The sequence below is a fragment of the Falco cherrug genome, chromosome Z (assembly GCF_023634085.1).
Source record: "Falco cherrug isolate bFalChe1 chromosome Z, bFalChe1.pri, whole genome shotgun sequence".
Lineage (NCBI taxonomy): Eukaryota > Metazoa > Chordata > Aves > Falconiformes > Falconidae > Falco > Falco cherrug.
This window is the reverse complement of record NC_073720.1, coordinates 13,450,546-13,470,591: the sequence shown is the minus strand read 5'-3', so window position 1 is coordinate 13,470,591 and position 20,046 is coordinate 13,450,546. Positions and strand designations below refer to the sequence as shown.

General features: G+C 36.8%; 1 protein-coding gene across 1 annotated transcript in view; it reads left to right on the top strand.

Moving 5' to 3' along the window:
• Nucleotides 1-20,046, top strand: part of PRLR (prolactin receptor) — a 122,870-nt gene continuing 102,824 nt past the window's right edge. The window contains exon 1 of the mRNA XM_005432888.3: nt 1-123. The gene's annotated coding sequence lies outside the window, so the exon portion shown is untranslated. The remainder of the gene's footprint in view (nt 124-20,046) is intronic.

The following is a 20,046-nucleotide window of genomic DNA, read 5'->3' as shown; positions in this document are numbered from 1 at the left end:
CCTCAGCAGTGAGGGAGATATGCAAAAATATATGTGTAATATACCTGATGTAAATGTCAGACCTGGATTTTTCTAACATGTGAATGCATTTCCCAGTTAGATGGATTAAAAGACTTCGTTTGTGTAAGTAGAATGTTTATGTAAAATAAGTAGTAGAAAAGAAAGTAATGTGACATGTTTTTCTGTAAGCTATGAAATGAGGAAGAGGTAACTGAGGTATAATGAACTCTGGAAGTCTTGTTGATCTTTGTTGTAGCTTTAAAATTGGCTAAAATTCACATAGCTATTCCGCTATAAAAAAATGTTCATTTCCCAATGAGAAGAAAAAAAGTTTAAAGAACACTGAGATGCAGAATAGTTGTCAACAGTTTTCAAGCACAGTGTGTGTTAGTAAAAGAATTAATGCATGTGTCACTGAAATAAACTCACATTCCAATATACACATGTTATTTCATCCCATTATTTTATAAGAGTCAAAATCCAAATGGAACTGAGATACATAAGTGCAAGAGAAAAATGCCTAATTGTTTTTTGCTGGGTGGGGAAGGAAGTTGAGAAAGTTGTTTCAATTGCTGTCAGAAGTTGTTTTCTGATTAAACTTTAAAATATTTTTGTTTCTAAAACAATACAGAATGTTACACTTCAGTTGAATCAATAGGAATGACTGAATGAGCAAATAAATTCTACATGCTTTGGCAGAATCTCTGGAGTTTATTGTGCTTATATATATTGTCATGTAATGGCAAGGTGATGTCTTTCTTAATTAGCCCTGTGTTTTGCTAATCCACATGTATTAACCGTTGTATTTTTCTTGTTTCAGTATCCCTTGTAATGTTACATGCCGATTTAAAAAATTAAATCAATGTTTATCTGCAGATAATGCTAGATGAACCTTTTTCAGTAGTGATACTGTCCCATGTCTTGTACAGAGAAGGGAGGAACTGAAGCACATTGTGAAATAAGATACATCTGATTATCATAGTGATTTTGCTTCTAACATTATTTTGTGATTTATTTTCTTTCTTGGTGGTTGGTTTTTTTTTCCTACAGATGTTAATCTAAACTTGCCAAAGCCAACAATTTTTATTTTTTTATTTTTTTTTTTTAGATTTTGATTATTCTATTCTGGCATCTTACTCCTTTTTTCGCAGTGCTTCTGCACTTCTTTCTTTTTTTATATCTGATTATTTAAAATACCTGATTTTTTCCCCCAGAATTACTGTTTTTACCATTTCATCTAAGTTACAGAAAAATTCTGTGTAAGGTATTTCCTATTAAAGAGAGTTCAGACATTTTTGCAGCATGTTTAAGGCTGTTATAGAAAACTTGAAATTTACCTGATTTCATTGTTTCAGTTCTGAGAGTTGCCACTCTCCTGGTAAGATCTTCTATCAGAACATCAGGGAAAGAAATGAAGCAAAGTGGACACAGAAGACTTTGCTATTTCTGTGAGCTGAACATGATGTCAGTCTTATTAACAATGTAAAACACAATAGAAAAGATCGAGATGAGAGCATATTCAATGCTTAAATATTTATTAATGCTAAAACATTTAATATTTAGTGAAAATATTTAATTTAATTAAATATTTAATTCTTATATAATTATATTTAATGCTTAAGTATTGAAGAGCATAACACCAAAGTTGTCAGCATACATGCAGCAGTTAGCTCAAAAAGCTGTGACTTTAAGTCCTTGGAGAAAAGTCCACTATGATCCAGATACACTTAGAGAAACAGAATATTAATATTCAAAATAAAAGGATTAGGAAATATGTTGTGCTTCCCCAAAATTTTCTCATTCCCATTCCTTCTTTCATTATTAATTTTTTACTTTGAGTTTTTAGGTGTTTTGTACTACTGTCATATTTAGTCCCTTTAGTATCACATGTTATTTCATCTTCTCCTGCCTCTGTTTCTTATGTGTCTAATAGGTTTTTTTTAAAGGTAGCTAAGAGCTGAATACTTTTCCTAATTGTGTGCATCTCAGCCTTTTTCCCCTCCTTGCGTTTTTCCTAAGTTTGTACATAAATCTCTGTTCTTTCATGGTGCATCTTCCATCTGTAGCTTTATGGTCCTTTTTCTTTGGTATTCAATCACTAATATCCATGCTTTTGTTAAATAGTCTGGATTCTATAAGGAGTTTGATGTAAATTAAATTTAATATTTAAGCTAGATCTCACTAATATGAATGACCTTGACCAGTTATCACTAATTTAGGGAGCAACAAGTAGAATCCAACGTTTTTCCTTTAAACCAACTGATTGCTTTAACAGTGTGCCAACAAATTACTGCCAGTTACCTACCACCTTGCCATTTCCTGGGATACTCTGCAATCCTGAACAACAGGCAGAGCTGTGCCAGTATCTCCAGTTGGGTTATTTGTGGACAAATAGGCAGATGAACCTTTCCCTGCTCACCGGGTGAGTTAGATGCATCCAGGGCATGTCAGCCCTCCTGTGCATGTGCTGTGCAACTGATCTGTGTGTGCATAACAAGTCTACAATATTTATGATGCAGTAGATTTATAGCAGACCATTTGTGCTGGCCCAAAACCATCTGTCCAGGTGTTCCAGCTTATGTAGTAGATTTCTTTTCTTCAATGTAAAGTGCTGGCAAATATGATTTTCTCATTCCATTTTAAATTACTGGTGTAACATTGTTCCATGTATTCACATGCCTTGTACCAAGGAGATTCAATTTATTTGATCAAATTCAGACATGAATTCAAGAGTAGTCATTGGAAACATATTACTGTGAAATCAGATGAATTCTGTAGTATCAGTAAGGAGGAAAACAGAACTAGACCTATAGTACTCACGTCTAATTTTTCTTCATCTTTCACTTTATATCACTGCTTACAGTGGTATAAAATGGAAGAATGTTTTACGAAACTGAAATGTTCACATTTGGCATATATTTGACATTGACAACAAAATCCAAGAAAAAAGCGAGGCTGTGGAAGACTGTAGTTTTAATAAAAATAAGTAAAAGTTTAATGTGCAAGTCAAATTAATTTTGTACTGTGTTCTCAAATCCTTTGCATGTGCATTATAACTCCTTACATTGTGGTACATTAATTCCATTGTTGTTGTGAGATTTTGTGTTTGTAAGAATGAACTATTGTATTACTTTTGCACTGTATTGTAGTATTTTGTATTTGGTGCACTGTTCATATCACATATATACAGATCTGTATTATGGATGCTTATTTTTCTTCCTAATCTACCTTTAGACTTCTGATCTGTTTTATAAATTTAAAAGTAAGTTTCTTGTGAGGGTAACTTAATAGCCATAAATAACTTTCTGAAGAAGTTTTCATGAGTGAAACATTCAGACTTGAATACACTTTTTCAGGCTATGAAGTCCAGATTTTTTGATGGGTGTATTAACCAACAAATGCATGGTTTCTTTAAAAAAAAAAAGCATACAGCAATATGCTGTCATCCATCAGTTTTAAGTTAAAGATTGTCAGTCACAGGAGCTATTGGTGAACAAAACAACTAAAGACATTTGTAGTATGTATCTTTGTGTCACTGCAATAATAGCAGTAGATAAACCTAATGGAAGTTGAAGGTCCTACTCTAACAACTAGTCAGAGGTAGCTCATGCTTCTGCAAATTGCTTGCCCTGTTTTCCTGAAACTAATTGACATTTATTATATAGAAAATGATGCAAAATGTTTGTCAATATTTATGGGTTCCTCTGTATGCTTGACTGCATTTTTATTTTGTGTTTGCTCCTTTAGTATTTGTATTACATGTCTTTTGTATATAAAAATAATCAAAGAAACAGCAGTCGGCTTTAAGATCTACAGATATTTTTCAAAATCAATTCACTGTGTGGTTTTTTGCATGTATGTATGGTTTACATACTGATTTTCAATTTACAACCCAGTTTAAAAGTAGATGGAGAACCAGACCAAAACTTCAATTATAAGACTGTAATCATTACGTTTGGATTCATATCCTTCCTAAATTCAAATTGTTTGGTAACAGTAGTTAATCACATTTAAGATGATTTTGCTGAGGCCTGTTGTGATACAAAAAGCACTGTACAAACTGGACTGGGCTTAAGATGCTCCCCTATGGCTCACTGAATCTTCCAGAAGACAACAAATGGCTTGCAAGTAGTGAGCAGTAGCCGAGTGCCCTCTCCTGTGCCTGTCTGTAGAGGAATGAAGCTGGGTTAATTAGCATTGATAATATACAACTCAAATTTTCGCAGCACTCTCCAAACTAGCCAGCTGCAACAAGGTCTTTTACTGTCACATACCAACATATTCTTCATGCCAGTCCATCTGCTGCCTTCTCCTCATCTCTCCTCACCCAGAGCGCATGTTCTCTCTGCTTCTTTCTTGGCTGCTCTGCCTCTTAACTTAGCCAGCCACACTGCACCTCATCTACATCGGCCAACCCACCACCCCTGAAGCCTGTCCACAGTTGTATATTATCAATGCTAATTAACCCAGCTTCATTACTCTACACCTGTGCACATCTTAGCTCAGAGAGCAAGGAAGCTTCTGCAGAGGTGCAACAGGGTGAAGTTGTAGCTCTGCACTGCAGGGAAGCGAAGGGTGTCTCTAGCAGCTGTCTTCTGTCTGTAATTAGGGTTGAGGTTTCAGAACCAAGGTGGTTTGGCTTCATAACTTGTGGAAGCTGTGTAATACTGGCCAGCAATGCGCAACTTAACTACATGATTATTTCATTGTCAAACACCTTAAGAAAGGAGGCCTTTAGGGAAGCCTCAGTGCCTGTTTAGTTTTTTGATCTCTTGGTAAGTATTGTGCACCTTTCCAGATTATTTACTGAAACAATGCAAAACAAGCATGTTTTCCTTTACTACTTTTATTTAAAGCATCAGGGTTTCAGTTCAATATTTTATAAGTGATAGAACCAAATAAAAAAAAAATTGTTACTAGAAAAACTGAGAAAACAGATTCAACTGATTTGATAACATTCTTTGGTGCCTCCATGTCCAGTCTGCAATCTTGATAAAACCCAAGTGAAGCCTAATGATGTGTCCACTGAGCAATGTAACATTCTTTTGGAAGTAATAATGTTTGTCCTGTTAACAGACCTTCAGGCTGGCTGGGAAAAACACGCAGAGGATCACTTGGATTACCAGTTCTGTTTTTTAAGGGTATTAACAGGCCCACATCCAAGCTGATGATTATTTCAGTGCTTGTTGCTTAGGATTTATACTGAGGTACATGGCTGTTAACACAAAGTTGTTGTGCTTCCTTATGAAGTATTTAAATCATTTCAGATGCAAGAACATAAAAATGGCTGTACTGTATCAAAGCTACCATTCATTTTTCTGATATTCAGCCTATGATTGGAGTTGGTAACCCATTCTTTAGGCAAAAAGGCAAGAATCTGTTGCATTTACAGAATAGTCAGCTTAATAAAGAAAATTCCAGGTTAGGTTCTCTCAGTTACTGTTTTTGTGAGGCTTGAATTATGTGCCAAGACAGTGCTCTGTGAGTTGGATGAAGAAAATGAAGGAAAGTTACTTCCTACTGCTGCTGGGTAAAGGAGAATGGTAGGAAAGACTGATAGTATGAAAAGGAAGAGAGCGAGCCATGGATTGAAAATGACACAAGTCGCTGACAGTGTCTTTTAATAGTCAGGATTTGATGGATACTGCCTGAACAAGGATGGAGAAATTGGGTAAAATTCAGGATACAGTTTCAGAGAGAGGATCTAACTGTGTCAGGAGTGCATTGAGAACCTTGGGTATATCATAAGGGGAAGGAAGAGGCTTTCAGACTACTGATTGATGTTAATGTTTCCTAATACACAGCTTATTATGTGTAACAGTGATAGGAGGCTTGTGTGATATCTGAAGACCTTGATGTTCAGTCCCAATAGTAAACAAAACAAGAACTTCAAGGTTGAGAAAAAAGAGGGTTTAAGCATTTATTTTTCTCAATTTTGAATTTACTCTTTTTTGGTTTTAGAGTAATATAGCAGCCCCATTTATTTTCATTGCATCATTTGTTGTTTTATAAGCCCATATAGTCATCTCCTTTCTAAGTTACTGTCCAGGAGGGTTTTTTCCCTTTTTTATGGTAGTTTTTTCTATGTTTTTAACATTACATTTAAAATTCCTGTCTGAACTTCCTTCTGTTATTTTTGTATTCTCACTGTTTTCTTCTTTTTTTGATATGTGATTATTAGAACTGAAATCAGTACTACTAGTATGGATATGTTTTTGATTTGTGTAGTCCATATGAACTCTGATAATACTCTCTTACATTCTAGTTCTTCTGCCTCATTTTTTGAGAAGGGGTGCTTCTTTTTTAGTAGGCACATTTGATTGCATCTCCAGTATATGTACAAGTAGTTGATTTGTAGTTATCAAGGAAATTGTATTTGCTAATGTGATTTTCAAAGTGAAAATTAAGTCTGTCCATGTTCTCTTGGTTGTAGAGCAGAGCTCAGATGCAAAGCACAGACCTGCATATCTGATACACTGGAGCTCGTGGAGGTGGGGCTGGAGGTTCTTCCAGTTAGCTCACTTAGTCATTTGTTTCTCCCACTATATTCCTCTTTGCTTGAGATAGTAAGAGAAAATGTGTTATTTTCTGACACACACACACACTTTTATTTCTTTTTTTTTTCTTTTTCCCCAGAATTTCTCTTTCAAGAGTCTAGGTTACAAACTCTGTATCTATCAAAGCAGACAGAGTATTTAATGGAGCACTGTAGTGTTTGAACAACCACAATCACAGTTAGGCAAACAGATGTATCTTTCATCCACTGGTCTCTTTAGGGTGTGTTCTTGAGTATTCAGGATTGCTACAACATCTAGAAAATCAGAGGAGGATTAAAGCAGGAAATGAATAAATATTTAGAAAAAAATAATCCTATATTTCCCTTGTAACTTTGTCTGCAGACCTTTTATTATTTAATGTTGGAAATCCTGTCCTTTCATAGTCTTCTCAGTTTCTTGAAAGTATAAAACAGTGACTCAAGGTATCAGGAAAAAAATGTAGAAACATGTATGATCTATTGCATAACTACATTTCTTAGTACACCTGCAAAAATATTATTAATTTGTCCCTACTATGCATGATGAAAGTTCTAGCCTCCTCCCACAAAACATACATTGACAGGTCATACTCATACCTATGTGGCTCTAAAACATTAGAATTCTGATCTGACTGCTTCCCTTTCATTTTTTTATTTGCTTTACTTTTTAATCTTACAGCAATCAAACATTAGATAATTTTGTCTTAGATATACTGAATGTTAAGACAATAATATCATACAGGATATCATATAGGATATTTCACTATATATCCACTGTATTTCTAGGTATTTTCTAAATATATAGACATTTCCTCTGAGGGTTTAAGATTATTTGCATTAAATGGTACAGTGATTTTCATGCTCAGTCTTATTTCGCATGCTTAGCAGTACTTCAGATCTGAAGTAATGATGAATCACACAGTCACCATTTTATTTCAAACTCAGAGTATCTGGGAAAGATAACTTAGATTTTAGCCTGGTGCTGGATGCACCCTTTATCGTTACATTTCAATACCTTCGTGCAGAAAGTTTCCTTTGTATAGCACTCTTTGGCTTGATTACAGCCTTCTGGAAATTATTTTGCTTTTTTTTCTTTATTGAGTGGAGAGGTAAGGGGATTCAGAGAAGGATTTTGGTTGTGTTTTGTGGTCTGTTTCATGACAAAAGAAAACATCAATACAAGACAGTAGATCTTGTCAGACATAGAAAAAAACAAATTACATTAATTTTCATTATAAACAGATTTCCAAGTACAGTGCAATAGCCCTTGCATGTGTCAAAGCCAAAATTTATGTAATTGCACATATTCAAAAAATCTCTGTGCCATTACCATAATGAAAAAGCCATCATTTCTGTTCTAAAGCACTTCAGGAAACAAAATTGTCTGCCAGCACATTCAATTCATCTATCTCTCACATAAAATAGTACCCTATGTTTACTAAGGAAATAGTGATTTTTTTAAAGTTTCTCCATGCAGATTTCATAATAGAAAGTGAAGAGTGGTGTTTTTGTCTAAAGCAAAATATTTATAAGAATTTGTCAAAAACAAGAGCATTGTTCTAGTCCATCCTTGGAACTAAAACTGTAAATGTTTCTCTCCCACCTAGCCCCCTCATCTGTTTCTTCTCACAGGTGTGTATGTCCCTGACCTTGGACTGATTGACAGGGGAAGTTAAACTGCAAGCTGTTAGCATATCCTTCCACACATCAGTGCGATGAAATTAGGAATATTAAATGGATTAATAGCTTAAGTAATACTTCATTTATAAAAGGTATCATCTGTGCCATTTTACAGTAAACAGTTTACCTAATAATATGAAATTCTTTTCTGTCAGTAAAAATCTTAAATACTATGATTAGAAGAAAAAAATTATAATTGTTTTTACAGGTTATAAAGGCGTGTGTCTGTATATTGTGTGCCTGCTGTTAAGATTTGTTTTATTTGGTTAAAATTAGTAAATATTAGTAAACACAACTTTCAGACTGGTTCTGCCCTCCATGCTCACTGAGCTGCTCCTTGTAAATCCAATTTCATTCTCTCTCTTCCTTTCCCAGCCTTCAAATCATAAATAACAGGGCTGCTGTTTCATCCCCAGGTGGGTGATTCCACATATCAGGTTATGAATTTGATTAGAGAAGCAAAATTGAACAGAATGTGGAAGTTGCCAAAAATTACTAATAAATACTGCTAGCAAAAATAAGGTTGCTTTTAAATTGGACATGTAAGGTAGGTGTTCTGTAGATGCAGTATTTTTGTTGCCTTAGAGACCTTAATATTCATCCTAAGATTCCAGTGAGTATAATCAACAATAAAATGTAATGTAAGAGGGAGGCTGAAGGATAGTTAAATTATTTTATCAGGTAATATTGCCTAGCAGTGATTTCTTTAATTTTCATTTGAACTTCCCTTTCTTTCTTTTGTTGAAGTTTCCCACGTAAATCATAAAAAGTGTGTTGGGTTTACAGCTTGTATTTATTTCTTGTGACAATATTTAATTTTTACATCCATCCTCAGTCTTTCATTACTATTTTATTAAAAGAAAGTATAACCCCATGCCTCATGCAGAGCTTAGGTGCAAATCTGAAGTTCATCAAGCTGAACAAGAGTGTCCCATTACTTTTATGTTGGCTAGGCGAGAAGAGTGGGGTCTCATGGAGACAGACTGGGTATTGTACTCAGACACGAGTGATGTCTTCAGTGTCTGTAGATGTGCCCCTGGAGGGTGTTTGCAGTTGTCTGTGGTGATGATGCTTCGTTACTCTATGTATATATTGCTAGAGAGGGGGGAGTTTTTGCTGTTTGTGCCTCAACTTCTTCCCGCGTTACTGCGACTGCAGTTCTTGTGGATACTTACAACAGCCTGCACAGACTGCTTGCTTACAGTCCGTGAAAAAATGGGCATGTCTCAGAGAAATTTGTCTTATCCTTTGACGAAAACAGGTAAGATGAGTCACATTCTGGAGGAGCCTGTCTTCATTAACCATATAGGGACCCTACAGAGCTCAGCTGCAGGCTGAGTGAGCTATAGGCATCTGGTTGAGTGAGGTGAGTCCTGGTTTGTCATTCTGGAAGCGTTACCTGGTGGGGGCCACACAATCAACTCCAAGTTCAGCTCAGTCAGACTCATTACTGAGGGAACATTACTTCCTTGTTCCAAGACAGGTAAGTTACAGTGACCTTTCTAGCATGTGTTTTTCTTGACAGTTGACTGTGTTTTGCTGTCCCGTAGTTGCCTCTAATACTTTTGAGATTGTTTCTTCTGCCTACAGATTTCTCTAAAACTTCAGGTTCACCTTTTTTTATGTTTATTGAACAGGAAATCTTTTGCCTTCATTTCTGTTTCCCTGCAGATACTAACAGATCCTGAAACTTTGAAACAGGCTATATTTCCTCTTCAAAACATGCTAATAAGACACGGTTACATGAAATAGATGTAGGCACATTAACAACTTTCCAGGGCAGAATGGAAAATCTCTTATCTTGTTTCTCTTTTCCTGGTTCTTCCCACATATGTGTGTTGCTTACCTCGCGCATGAGCGTAGCCAGCTCACTAAAATGTCAGAAAACTAGCTTGGGAAAACCAGAAGCTGTTTAGCTCATTAAACCTTCGATCCTGAGATCATATGGATGCTGTATCCTGGACAGGGTGGAGAAACTGCATTACTGAGGGTGGGAAGGAAGGAACTGAATCAAAAGCAAGGGGAACAGGGAAAAAGTGAGGAAGCAAGACTTTTCATGTTCAGCATTGTCAAAGTGCTGATTTGTGCCACTCAGAAAGTGAACTGTCATCTACAGGTTTAATACAGCTGCTCCTCACCGAACAGAGTAACTGAAGCGCATTTTGCCGTAAGTTGCAGTTACATATTCTGCTGTCAGGATGTATATCTGCTGTCAGGATGTATACCTGTGTCTTAGCCCATACTTCAGGCGTGATTTATGAAATTCCATATCCATTCTAAATGACTAAATTTGCATCCCCTGTTTTTAGGTAATTTAAATGAATTGATCTTTTAATTAGGTCTTGTCAATAACAGCCACTGACAAGGTATACCTGAAATAACTATTTATGTTAATATTGAACTTTATCCATGGCATGGATTTAATTCATAAGTGTTCAGTTACATGAATATAGCAAGAAATTAATAATAATTAAGAATTATCTCATGCATTTGTGTTTGTTCACCTCTTAGTAAATTTTGCTGTAAACTGGCTAAAGACTCTTAGGGAAATGAATGGATAGTTGTGGAACTACACACAAAACCGAACTATCCCTAGAAGGTTTACAAACAGTTCTAGGAAAATACAGATTTTTCCTATTAAATAAAGCATAATATATGGTGATATTATTCTACATATAGAATTCTTAAGTCTTAAGATTAAATTACTGTATCTTAAGTTTCTGCAGTTACAAAGACTCCTTAATCTTTTCCTGAAGTATTTCTAAAAATTCCAGTTGAAATACAACAAACTCACAGAGACTGGGAAATACAAAAGAACCTTTTATTATGCTTACTATTTAGATAGGCTTATAGTATTTTGTTAAGCAGATTATTTTAATTTATTCTAAGGTATTTCTTTCCAAATGATTTGCCCCCTTCAAGAAAAGCAAAGTAGAAAATGTTTCCTCAGTGATGCCAGGTTTTCATGTATTTTATGGATGAGTAGGAGATTTTGAACTCCAAGCTAATGACTAAAATTACAGAAAATGTAAGAGGTAACTAGGTACTTTTTCCTGTAATTATAATGACTTGCAGTGCATTTTATTTCTGAAAGGATGTGATTGTCAAACTGTTTCCATTGCTTTTTTGGAGGATTTTTATGTTTGCATGTTGAACTCTGTAAATGTCAACAAAGAATTATTTCTGATTGCAACCATGGTAAAATAAAGACAGTTCTTTCCCACACACTGCTTAGTTGATACGGAAAATTCCTTCCTCAATGGAATCCTTAAATTTATAGGTATTTAGGTATTCTTTATATAGGTGTGTGTGGCTATTACTTCTTTGGCATGACTTCAGAAGGTTAGCAGTAATTCAGAAATGTTTGTGTTTCCATTTCAAAGAAATACTTCCCTGCATTTAGTGGAGAATGCAGGATTTGCATTTGGTGCTAGGTCTGTGCATAGGCTTTTGGCCAAGCAAGCTTTTTCAGTGCATTTGATTTGCTTAAAGTTGTACATTCGTAATTTCTAATTCCAGTTTCACCACTGTGCTAGCAAAATAGGGAGTACCGTAAAGTTAGGTAACAGTTACTACCTGTAATGAAATATTTCTACAAAATTATCTTCAGGTATCGAAGATATAGGTCTTTCATTTCTGGTACTATCATCTCTGAGCCCTACTGATGGTCATAGACATTGCACAAAAGCAGTATGTTTTTTACAGTAACAAGCTTTTAGACTGGCTAAGGCTTCAGTCTGAGAACAAAAAAAAAGTGGCGTTCATTTTTCTGTAGCCTTTTGCAGTGTAATTTCTGAGTTCAGTAGTGGTCTTGCTCTGTGACTCAAGCAGCAAATTTGGCTGCAGTAATACCGGTGAGGTAGATCTTGTGCCAACTGACTCTGTGTCTTAACTATCCAGAAACTGCATGCATGTTACTAATTCATGGAAAATGTATTTATTACAGCTAGATGTGAGAGAAACATGATGAATTAGTTAACCAGAATCAAAAAGGGGGCGGTGGAGAAAAGAGAACAGCCTTTCTAGGGGTGAAAAGAAACTCCAAGGTGTGTCAGTTCTTTCTGCTTCATTTAAACTCAATTGATTTTTTTTCCCTTTTCTTTTTTTCTGAGATTAAGTACACCTTGTATTTGGCGTTAAACAACATATAGAAATAATGCACCTAAAGATACATGGATACGGTGTTATAATCAGAAATACCAACAAGAGTATTAAAGAAGTGGTTGAAACCAGCTATGCAGGATATATTCCTGCTAAGAAGCCTTTTTGTTCTCACACCTTTGTTGTGCAGACTATATTTATGAATGCAGAGAAGAGATTTTGCACTCCATTTCTCTCGTCTTGCATTGCAGGGCTGGTCTGTATCCAGCAGCTAAAATGAGGATTGGTAGAGTAGGTATTTTAAATCACAATCTCCAGCCTTTTCTGTCCCTGGGATTTGTCCATCCTGGGGCTTGCTTTCTTGCTTTTAGTCCTTTCTTCTATGGCCATAATTTTGATGGTCTCATACTTTATAGAATTGTGGCCTGACTGAAGTACAGGGACATACATCTGGGGACACTTTCCCTAGCTGTACCAGTCATTTTAGCCTGCCTGCTCAAAAGTTGAAAAGAACTCAACAAGCATTCCTGTTTTGACAGAGGTTTTAGAAAACTTGGCCAAGCTGCACCTTGCCTGTCTGCATGGGAATGCTGAAACAGAAAAATACGACAAGACTTAAAATGAAAATGATACACAGTAGGCTGGGGGCCTCTGCCACGATGTTTCCCCTGTGAAAGCACATTCTGTGCAAAACTGGCTTTACAGAAAACACTGAGCTGTCTGCATCTTTCTATCTTGCATGACAGAAAAAGTGCCAGAAGAGCTTACCCAGTAAAGCTGCGGACTCTCTCGTGCATAGCAGCTATGCTGTGTGGCCATTCCTGTGATTTGGACCCATTTATACTGTTTGCAAGGAGTGAGGTTGCCCGGTGGACTCAAATAACAGAAGTTGTAAGGGAGGGTAGATAGCAGCAGGAGGGAAAAGAAGCAAGCCTGAAAAGTCTTCAGTGCACAGTCTGGCACATAGAGGGTATACCTATAAGCAAAGTTATGCTCAGAGAAGTAAACTGAACATACGGAAAGTTAAGTAGGTAGGAAGGGATCTGGAGTTTAAGCAAAACTCAAGAATTCGACATGTAATTTTAATTAAATAATTTCATGATTGATTGGCATTAAAATCCAAACTCATCAGTATGTTGGTGAGGTGATTGCACGTGAATGCTGTTGTGATATTGTCGGTAACTGCTAATGGCTAATTATGTCTTTGAAAGGCTGGATAATAGTAGCTGTCTTTATTTTAGATACCAAGATCATAACTCAATGTTCTTTTTCAAAAGAAATTTCATCTAACCCTAAGAATCAATTGTGAATGAAAACTTATGTACAGAAAGTTCTCAGTAAGAATTCATGTAAATTGATGTTTCAGAGTCATTCCTTCCTAAGCAAAGTGAGTTATTTTTTAAGAGAATAGCATATTAACCATGCAGAATTGCTTCATAGGTCCCATTAAACAGAGGTTTTGAGATCAGTGAGAGCTGAAAGGTCTCAGTCTTTCAATCCAAAAAGAATACTTCAGTTCACTCAGCCTTTGAGCCCACCCATGGATGCCAAATCCATTGTCTGAACTGCCGTGCTGGGGATTGGGACCGTCCATAATATCGTGGACAAGGCTTACTAGTGCATATGTAACTGCAAAACTCACCAGTGATGTATAATCCCCATTAATGAGATCTTACATCTGCTGTCTAAATGTCCTGGGAGTCTGGAGAACTTGGAAATTGTGTAACTCAGTAGATTCAGCTTTCCTTCATTCAGAGCGTTCACAGGTTAGCTGTTCTGATCACGTTCTCTAATTTTCTCAGTTCCTTGCTTGTCCTGTTTTTGCTTAATTCAGCATTTGTTTTACTTCTCTGAGCTATTATGCTATTTCCTTTATTTCCTCCAGTCTTGTTTAAGAAGTCATAAACCACTGTGGCAGCTGCCAATTGTCTTGTTACGTTTTGGGTTCAGTCTGGGCTACTTTTACTAACTGCCGGCTGCTTGACCTACAAGAGGCCTGCTGGCAAAATCAGCTTTTGCATAGAACTAAATTATCTATGAATGTCTTTACAAAGAAGTGACAGTTGCTCACTAAGGTAGAAACTGTCACCTAACATCCTCCAGTTCTTATATTCATTTACAACTAATTTCTTGGGTTTGTTATTCTTTTTCTTTTGACAGTGCTGTACATTTAATGTGCATGGTTATTCTTATTTTGGCTGTATTAAGATATTATAAGTTTATGTAAACAATTGAACACCTATATAAAAGTACCGAAATAGACCACAAATAAAGTACAATGCATAGCCAAAATCAAAACTTCCCTTTTTATTCCTTTGTTTGGCATTTGGGTTGAACATATCTCAAGATCATGGGATCATGGAATTGTTTAGGTTGGGAAAGACCTTTAAGGGCATCGAATCCAACCATCAACCTAGCACTGCCAAGTCCACCACTAAACCATGTCCCTAAGGTCTTCAATTTATAATCTTTCCAACATGCTTTTCTATTTCAAAAGCTAAAATGATTAAGAGTTCTAATACACCATCTGGATTAGACTCTGCATTAGTAATTTTAAAAGCATTTTTCTATTTCCATACTTTCAAGCTGAAATAAGAAGTTACTTTAATAAAACTGTAAATAAGTCTCAGACAACTGTTTATATTCTGTAAGAGTTTGAATTGAGGGAAGTTTTTTATCCAAACAAAGAATGGCTTTACAGAATTTTGACTGCACTGAGAAAGACTTTAACCTTTTACCTTCATTTACTTTAACCTTCAGTAGGTAATCTTATTGAAGCCAAAGCTCCCTGATGTTTATCTTAATTAGTTAATACGTCTTAAATGACACGTTTTCTTGCAGATGTCAGCTAATATGTCAGGTTGTGATTTTCACCAGCTCTCCTGATGTCAAAAGGAAAAAAAATTTCTTGCAGTTCCCTGAGTTTCATTGTGTTGTCTCATGTGGTATCATCATTTCCTAGTGTCGCTTGAGACTGCCTGCAATTTTACCTTTAATGTTAAGCTGGAAGAAAAGAACAGCTTCTGAATTCCTCAATAAATCATAAAAAGGCAAAATAAAATCCAGTCCCAAATCTTTTTTCCTTTACAAAATATCATAAAATTCAGCTCTGAGACACAATGATGTAGATAAAGAAGTCCAGGTACCAGTTATATCAACACTGCAGCTGTACATTATATAACCAACACTTTTGCATATATTATACATTTAGCATCTGCCACAGTCTTTCCTGTTGTCATTTTATTTAATACCCCAACAGGGTATACACTTAATAAGTATGCTTTTCAGTAAAGTGTTGGGGTTTTTTTCTTCTGAGAGAAATTAATCAGATTTTCGTTACATATATGTAAATACTCTTTCCTAGAACATTGTTTTAGTGTTTGGAATTATTTTAAAGGAAGCTGAGGATGGCTCAGCTCCTTTTAATATTTTGCCCACTTCACCAGTGAAAAGTGTATGCTTATAATGTATATGTCTGTATTACGTGATTAATCAGGGTCCTGTTTTTCTTTATCCAGTGGACAGTGTGGTATGTTTTTCAGACCCAAAGAATTTTTAGGGGTTAATAAGAATATAGTAGTACTAGATTAGGCTGCCAATAAATTATATCAGTACTGCGACATAGTTTTTCTGACTGTGATATACATGTATGCGCATGTTTGCATGTGTACTGTATTCACTGTTTTGAGCAGTGCACAGCTCACTCTGTAATCAGATTATTTGTTCAGTCCTATTAGAGTACTTTATACTCTGAGGGTATTCCCTTAATCCCATTCTTCAGCATGCAAAAATATGGCAAATAGCAGTGATGAACACTAGGCTCAAGGAACAGTCCCTTCCTCTCCACCCCCACCTCTGCAGCTTCAGAATTAAAGAGACTTTGCCAGACCCTATAGGGGGAAGAAACCAAAACCAAACAGACACTCTTAATTAAAATTTATACATTTTTCCCTGCTGCCCTCTTAACTGTTTAGCTACATTTTTCCAAATAACCATTTGGACAGCCTCCCCAAGCACAGGACATGAAATGAGATGTGGCTAAAGAGGGGCAATTTGGAAAATGTGAAATATCTTTCTTGTACAATGACAGAAGTAAGAGAAAGACCAAGAAATTTTAGTTCTCTAACAAGTGGAAAGGCCAAAGATTTTCATTAGCTTTCATTAAAGAAGTCAGTCTCAAATGAGCTACTGAATGCTGTTAATACCAAAAGGAAGAACTAATGGGGTCTGTCTAATTATGAAGGGGAGAAATAGAACAATATAATCAAATTATTTATCTGTAAACATTGCAAGGGGAACAAAGAGATGAGTAACAGCTTTGTCATGAACAAATTATGTCAAACCAGTTTGGTTTCTTCCTCTGAGAGGGTAGCAGGCCTTATAGATACAGAAACAGTAAACATTAGATATCTTGCTTTTAATACAACTTTCAATGTGGTATCACATGACATTCTTACAAGCTAGCAGCGAAACATGATCAAGATTAATTTATGTTAAGATGAAAACAAAACTAGTTGGAAAGTAAGACCAGAGATAGTTATCACTGGTTCAGCATCAAAAGTTTTTATCAAGTGGAGGTCTATATGCATCTGTCCTGTACCCAGTACTAGTCAGGATTTTTATTAGTATACTTAAACATCAACTTAAAAAGTAAACAAATTAAAGAAAATCAGCATGGTGGAGTTGCAATGGTAGAGAATCCAAAATAGCCTTTACAAATTGAAATCATGTTATGAAAAAATAAGGGATGACATAACAAGAAGGGATGGAAACATAAGAACTTAGGTCGGAAAAAATAGCCACACAGAAATAGGATGGGGAACAGCTAAACAACAATTCTGTGAAAATAAAAGAAGCCATAGACTATAGCAGGTCACAAGCTGAGAGTTAAGCCTGTTGAATACTTTTTGGTGTGTTTCACTTCAGTTATCTGAATATGAAATCTATTTGCACATTGAAGGCATGCTTTGCAAAAGAAAGACTGTTTTGCCATATGTTTCAGCCATTCTTTGCAGATAAATGTATTTTATCTGAGTTAGACATATGGCTACTTCTTTGTTTACTAGGACAAGCTATCATTGGTAAGAAGGGCAAGCATTAAGTCAGATATAAAGTTCATAAGATGTATATTTTTCCTTCTATTCTCTAGCAATGGTAATGACTAAATTGAAGTCCTTCATTCATTTTTGGAGTCTTTTGCTTCAAGAAGAGGTAGAATAATTTCAGAGAATCGAGGTGAAAGCAGCAAGCTTTATCAGAAATCCATAATAAGGGAAAAACTTGAAATCTTTGATCTTGAGGAGGATGATAGTAGAGGAATGTAATAACAATTTTCAAGTACTTAAAAGCCGCTGCAGAAGGGAACAGGTTAATCAGTTCTCTGTAGTGCACAAAGTAAACAGTAATAGTTCCAAATCGCACAACAGGTTATTTAGGTGAGAGACTAGGAAGGCTTGCATATAAGAGTTTCGGAGAGGTTATGGAGAAGGCAGATTTCATTTTTTTAAGATTTGTAGATTTCTGGGCAGATGGTGGAAATCCATCACTGAATCATTAAGAGTAGGTTAGGAAAGAGTAGGTTCATGTCTTTAAGCAATGAGAAAGCACTTTGATATTGAAGATAGAGCAGATGCTGTCTTAGGGCTGTTTCTGACCCTGCTTTGCACTATTTCTTAGTATAAAGTTCCAAATTCAATAGCAGCGCTGGCATAAGACCTTTCTTTTTTACAATATTTGAAGATATATAATGTTTTTTCATTCAGTCTTCATTTCCTTACATTAAATTGCACTTTCTTTAGTTATCCTTCATATGTTAATCCTGATTTTTTCCCTGCTTATTTCAAGTCACGGAGCATTGCCGCTCTTTTGTTTTGACACCATTGACTGTGCTGCGAGACTGTGAACTGAATCAAGCAACTAACAAACTCATTTTGTGGAATATCTGATCAAATTTGCAAGTTTTTTTCAGGTGGCCTAGTTCCTATAATAGGAATAAATAAACTGATGTAACTAAAGAGGCATCAGAGGGGAGGAAAAAAACAGCTGTATGTTGTCATGAAAGGCATTAAAATGAGCACTGTCAACATGAAAACGTACATGGATTTGTGGGGTCATACCCCTGTCCTTCCAAGCCATCTAAAATGTTCTGTCTATATGCTTCCATATAGTAGTTATAAAGCATCTGTCATTGCTATTCTGAGAAGGTATGAGTTAATTTTTTTATGCTGAAGATGTTGCAAACATGAATAATTTTGAGCCACAAAGTAACAATGGGACTGAAATTCCAGCTGTGGACAACTCTGGAGAATTAGCTACTAGTAATTTTTTAATAGAATAGAATATTTCAGCTGGAAGGGACGCACAACGGTCACCTAGTCCAGCCGCCTGACACCGCTTCAGGGCTGACCAAGGGTTAAAGCTCGTTACTAAGGGCATTGGCCAAATGCCTCTGAAGCACTGACAGGCCTGGGGCATCGCCCACCGCCCCAGGAAGCCTGTTGCAGTGTCTGACCACCCTCTCGGTGAAGAAGTGCTTCCTGACGTCCAGTCTGAGCCTCCCCTGGCGCAGCTTTGAACCCTTCCCGCGTGTCCGTCAGCGGATCCCAGGCAGAAGGGATCAGCACCTCCCTCCCCACGCCCCCTCCCCAGGAAGCTGCAGAGAGCAGCGAGGTCGCCCCTCAGCCCCCTTTGCTCCAAACCAGACGAGCCCAGAGCCTCAGCCGCCCCGCGCAGGCCATGCCTTCCCGCCCTCCCACCAGCGCTGTTGCCCTCTGGGCGCCTTCGAGGACCTTCACACCCTTCTGAAATGGCGGGGCCCAGCACCGCGCACAGCACCCGGGGTGAGGCCGCACCGGCGCTGGATGCGGTGGGACGTCGCCCCTTCTGAGCGGCGGGGTGGGCTGCCTTTGGTGCCCCCGGGATGCGGTTTGTCCCTCGGCTGCCCGGGCACTGCTGGCTCACTGAGCCGGCTGCCCCCAGCACCCCGACCCCTTCCTGCAGGGCTGCTCTCCAGCCGCGCCTCTCACGGTTTGTGCCCCGTGTCACTCCATCCAGGAGCAGAATCCAGCATTTGGACTTGTTAAACTTCATCCCCTTAATCACTGCCCAACGCTCCGATCTGTCTCGATTTCACTGTCTTTATAAAGAAATGCATCTCTGCTTCCTAATTGCTTCAGCAGCAGTTTAGTTCAACTGTCCTTCCTCTGGATGAGAATAATATTTTATTTTTTTAAAAAATAGAAAATATATATTTATACGTGCATCTTAAGTGTTAGAATATTCTTACAAGTAATCTTGACTTTTTTACAACACCAACCAAGAAATAGTCATCTAAGATCTGCTAACAGTAACTGATGCATATGGGGGATGGGGTAAAGAGCAACCTGTACTTACAGATTATAAAGCATGTCTTTATAACAGAAATATAATCTTCATTCAGATATTTGAGATAAAATACTCCAAACAGTATTGAAGATGTTGGCCATTTTTACCATTTCCAAGGTACAGCCTGCAAAGCCAATGCAGATACATAACGTAGATCAGGTGTGGTCTATCATACTGAAGTTTTAGCTGGCATGAAACTAGGCCGAGCAAAAGAGAACAGTACTACATCATATTGATAGTAGATAAGGAAATAACATACTTGGACGGATTAAGTGAATGTATCTTACTCCTTCATATTTTGGGTGATGTGGTTTGTTAACGGTGTTATTCACATCTTGTATTATACT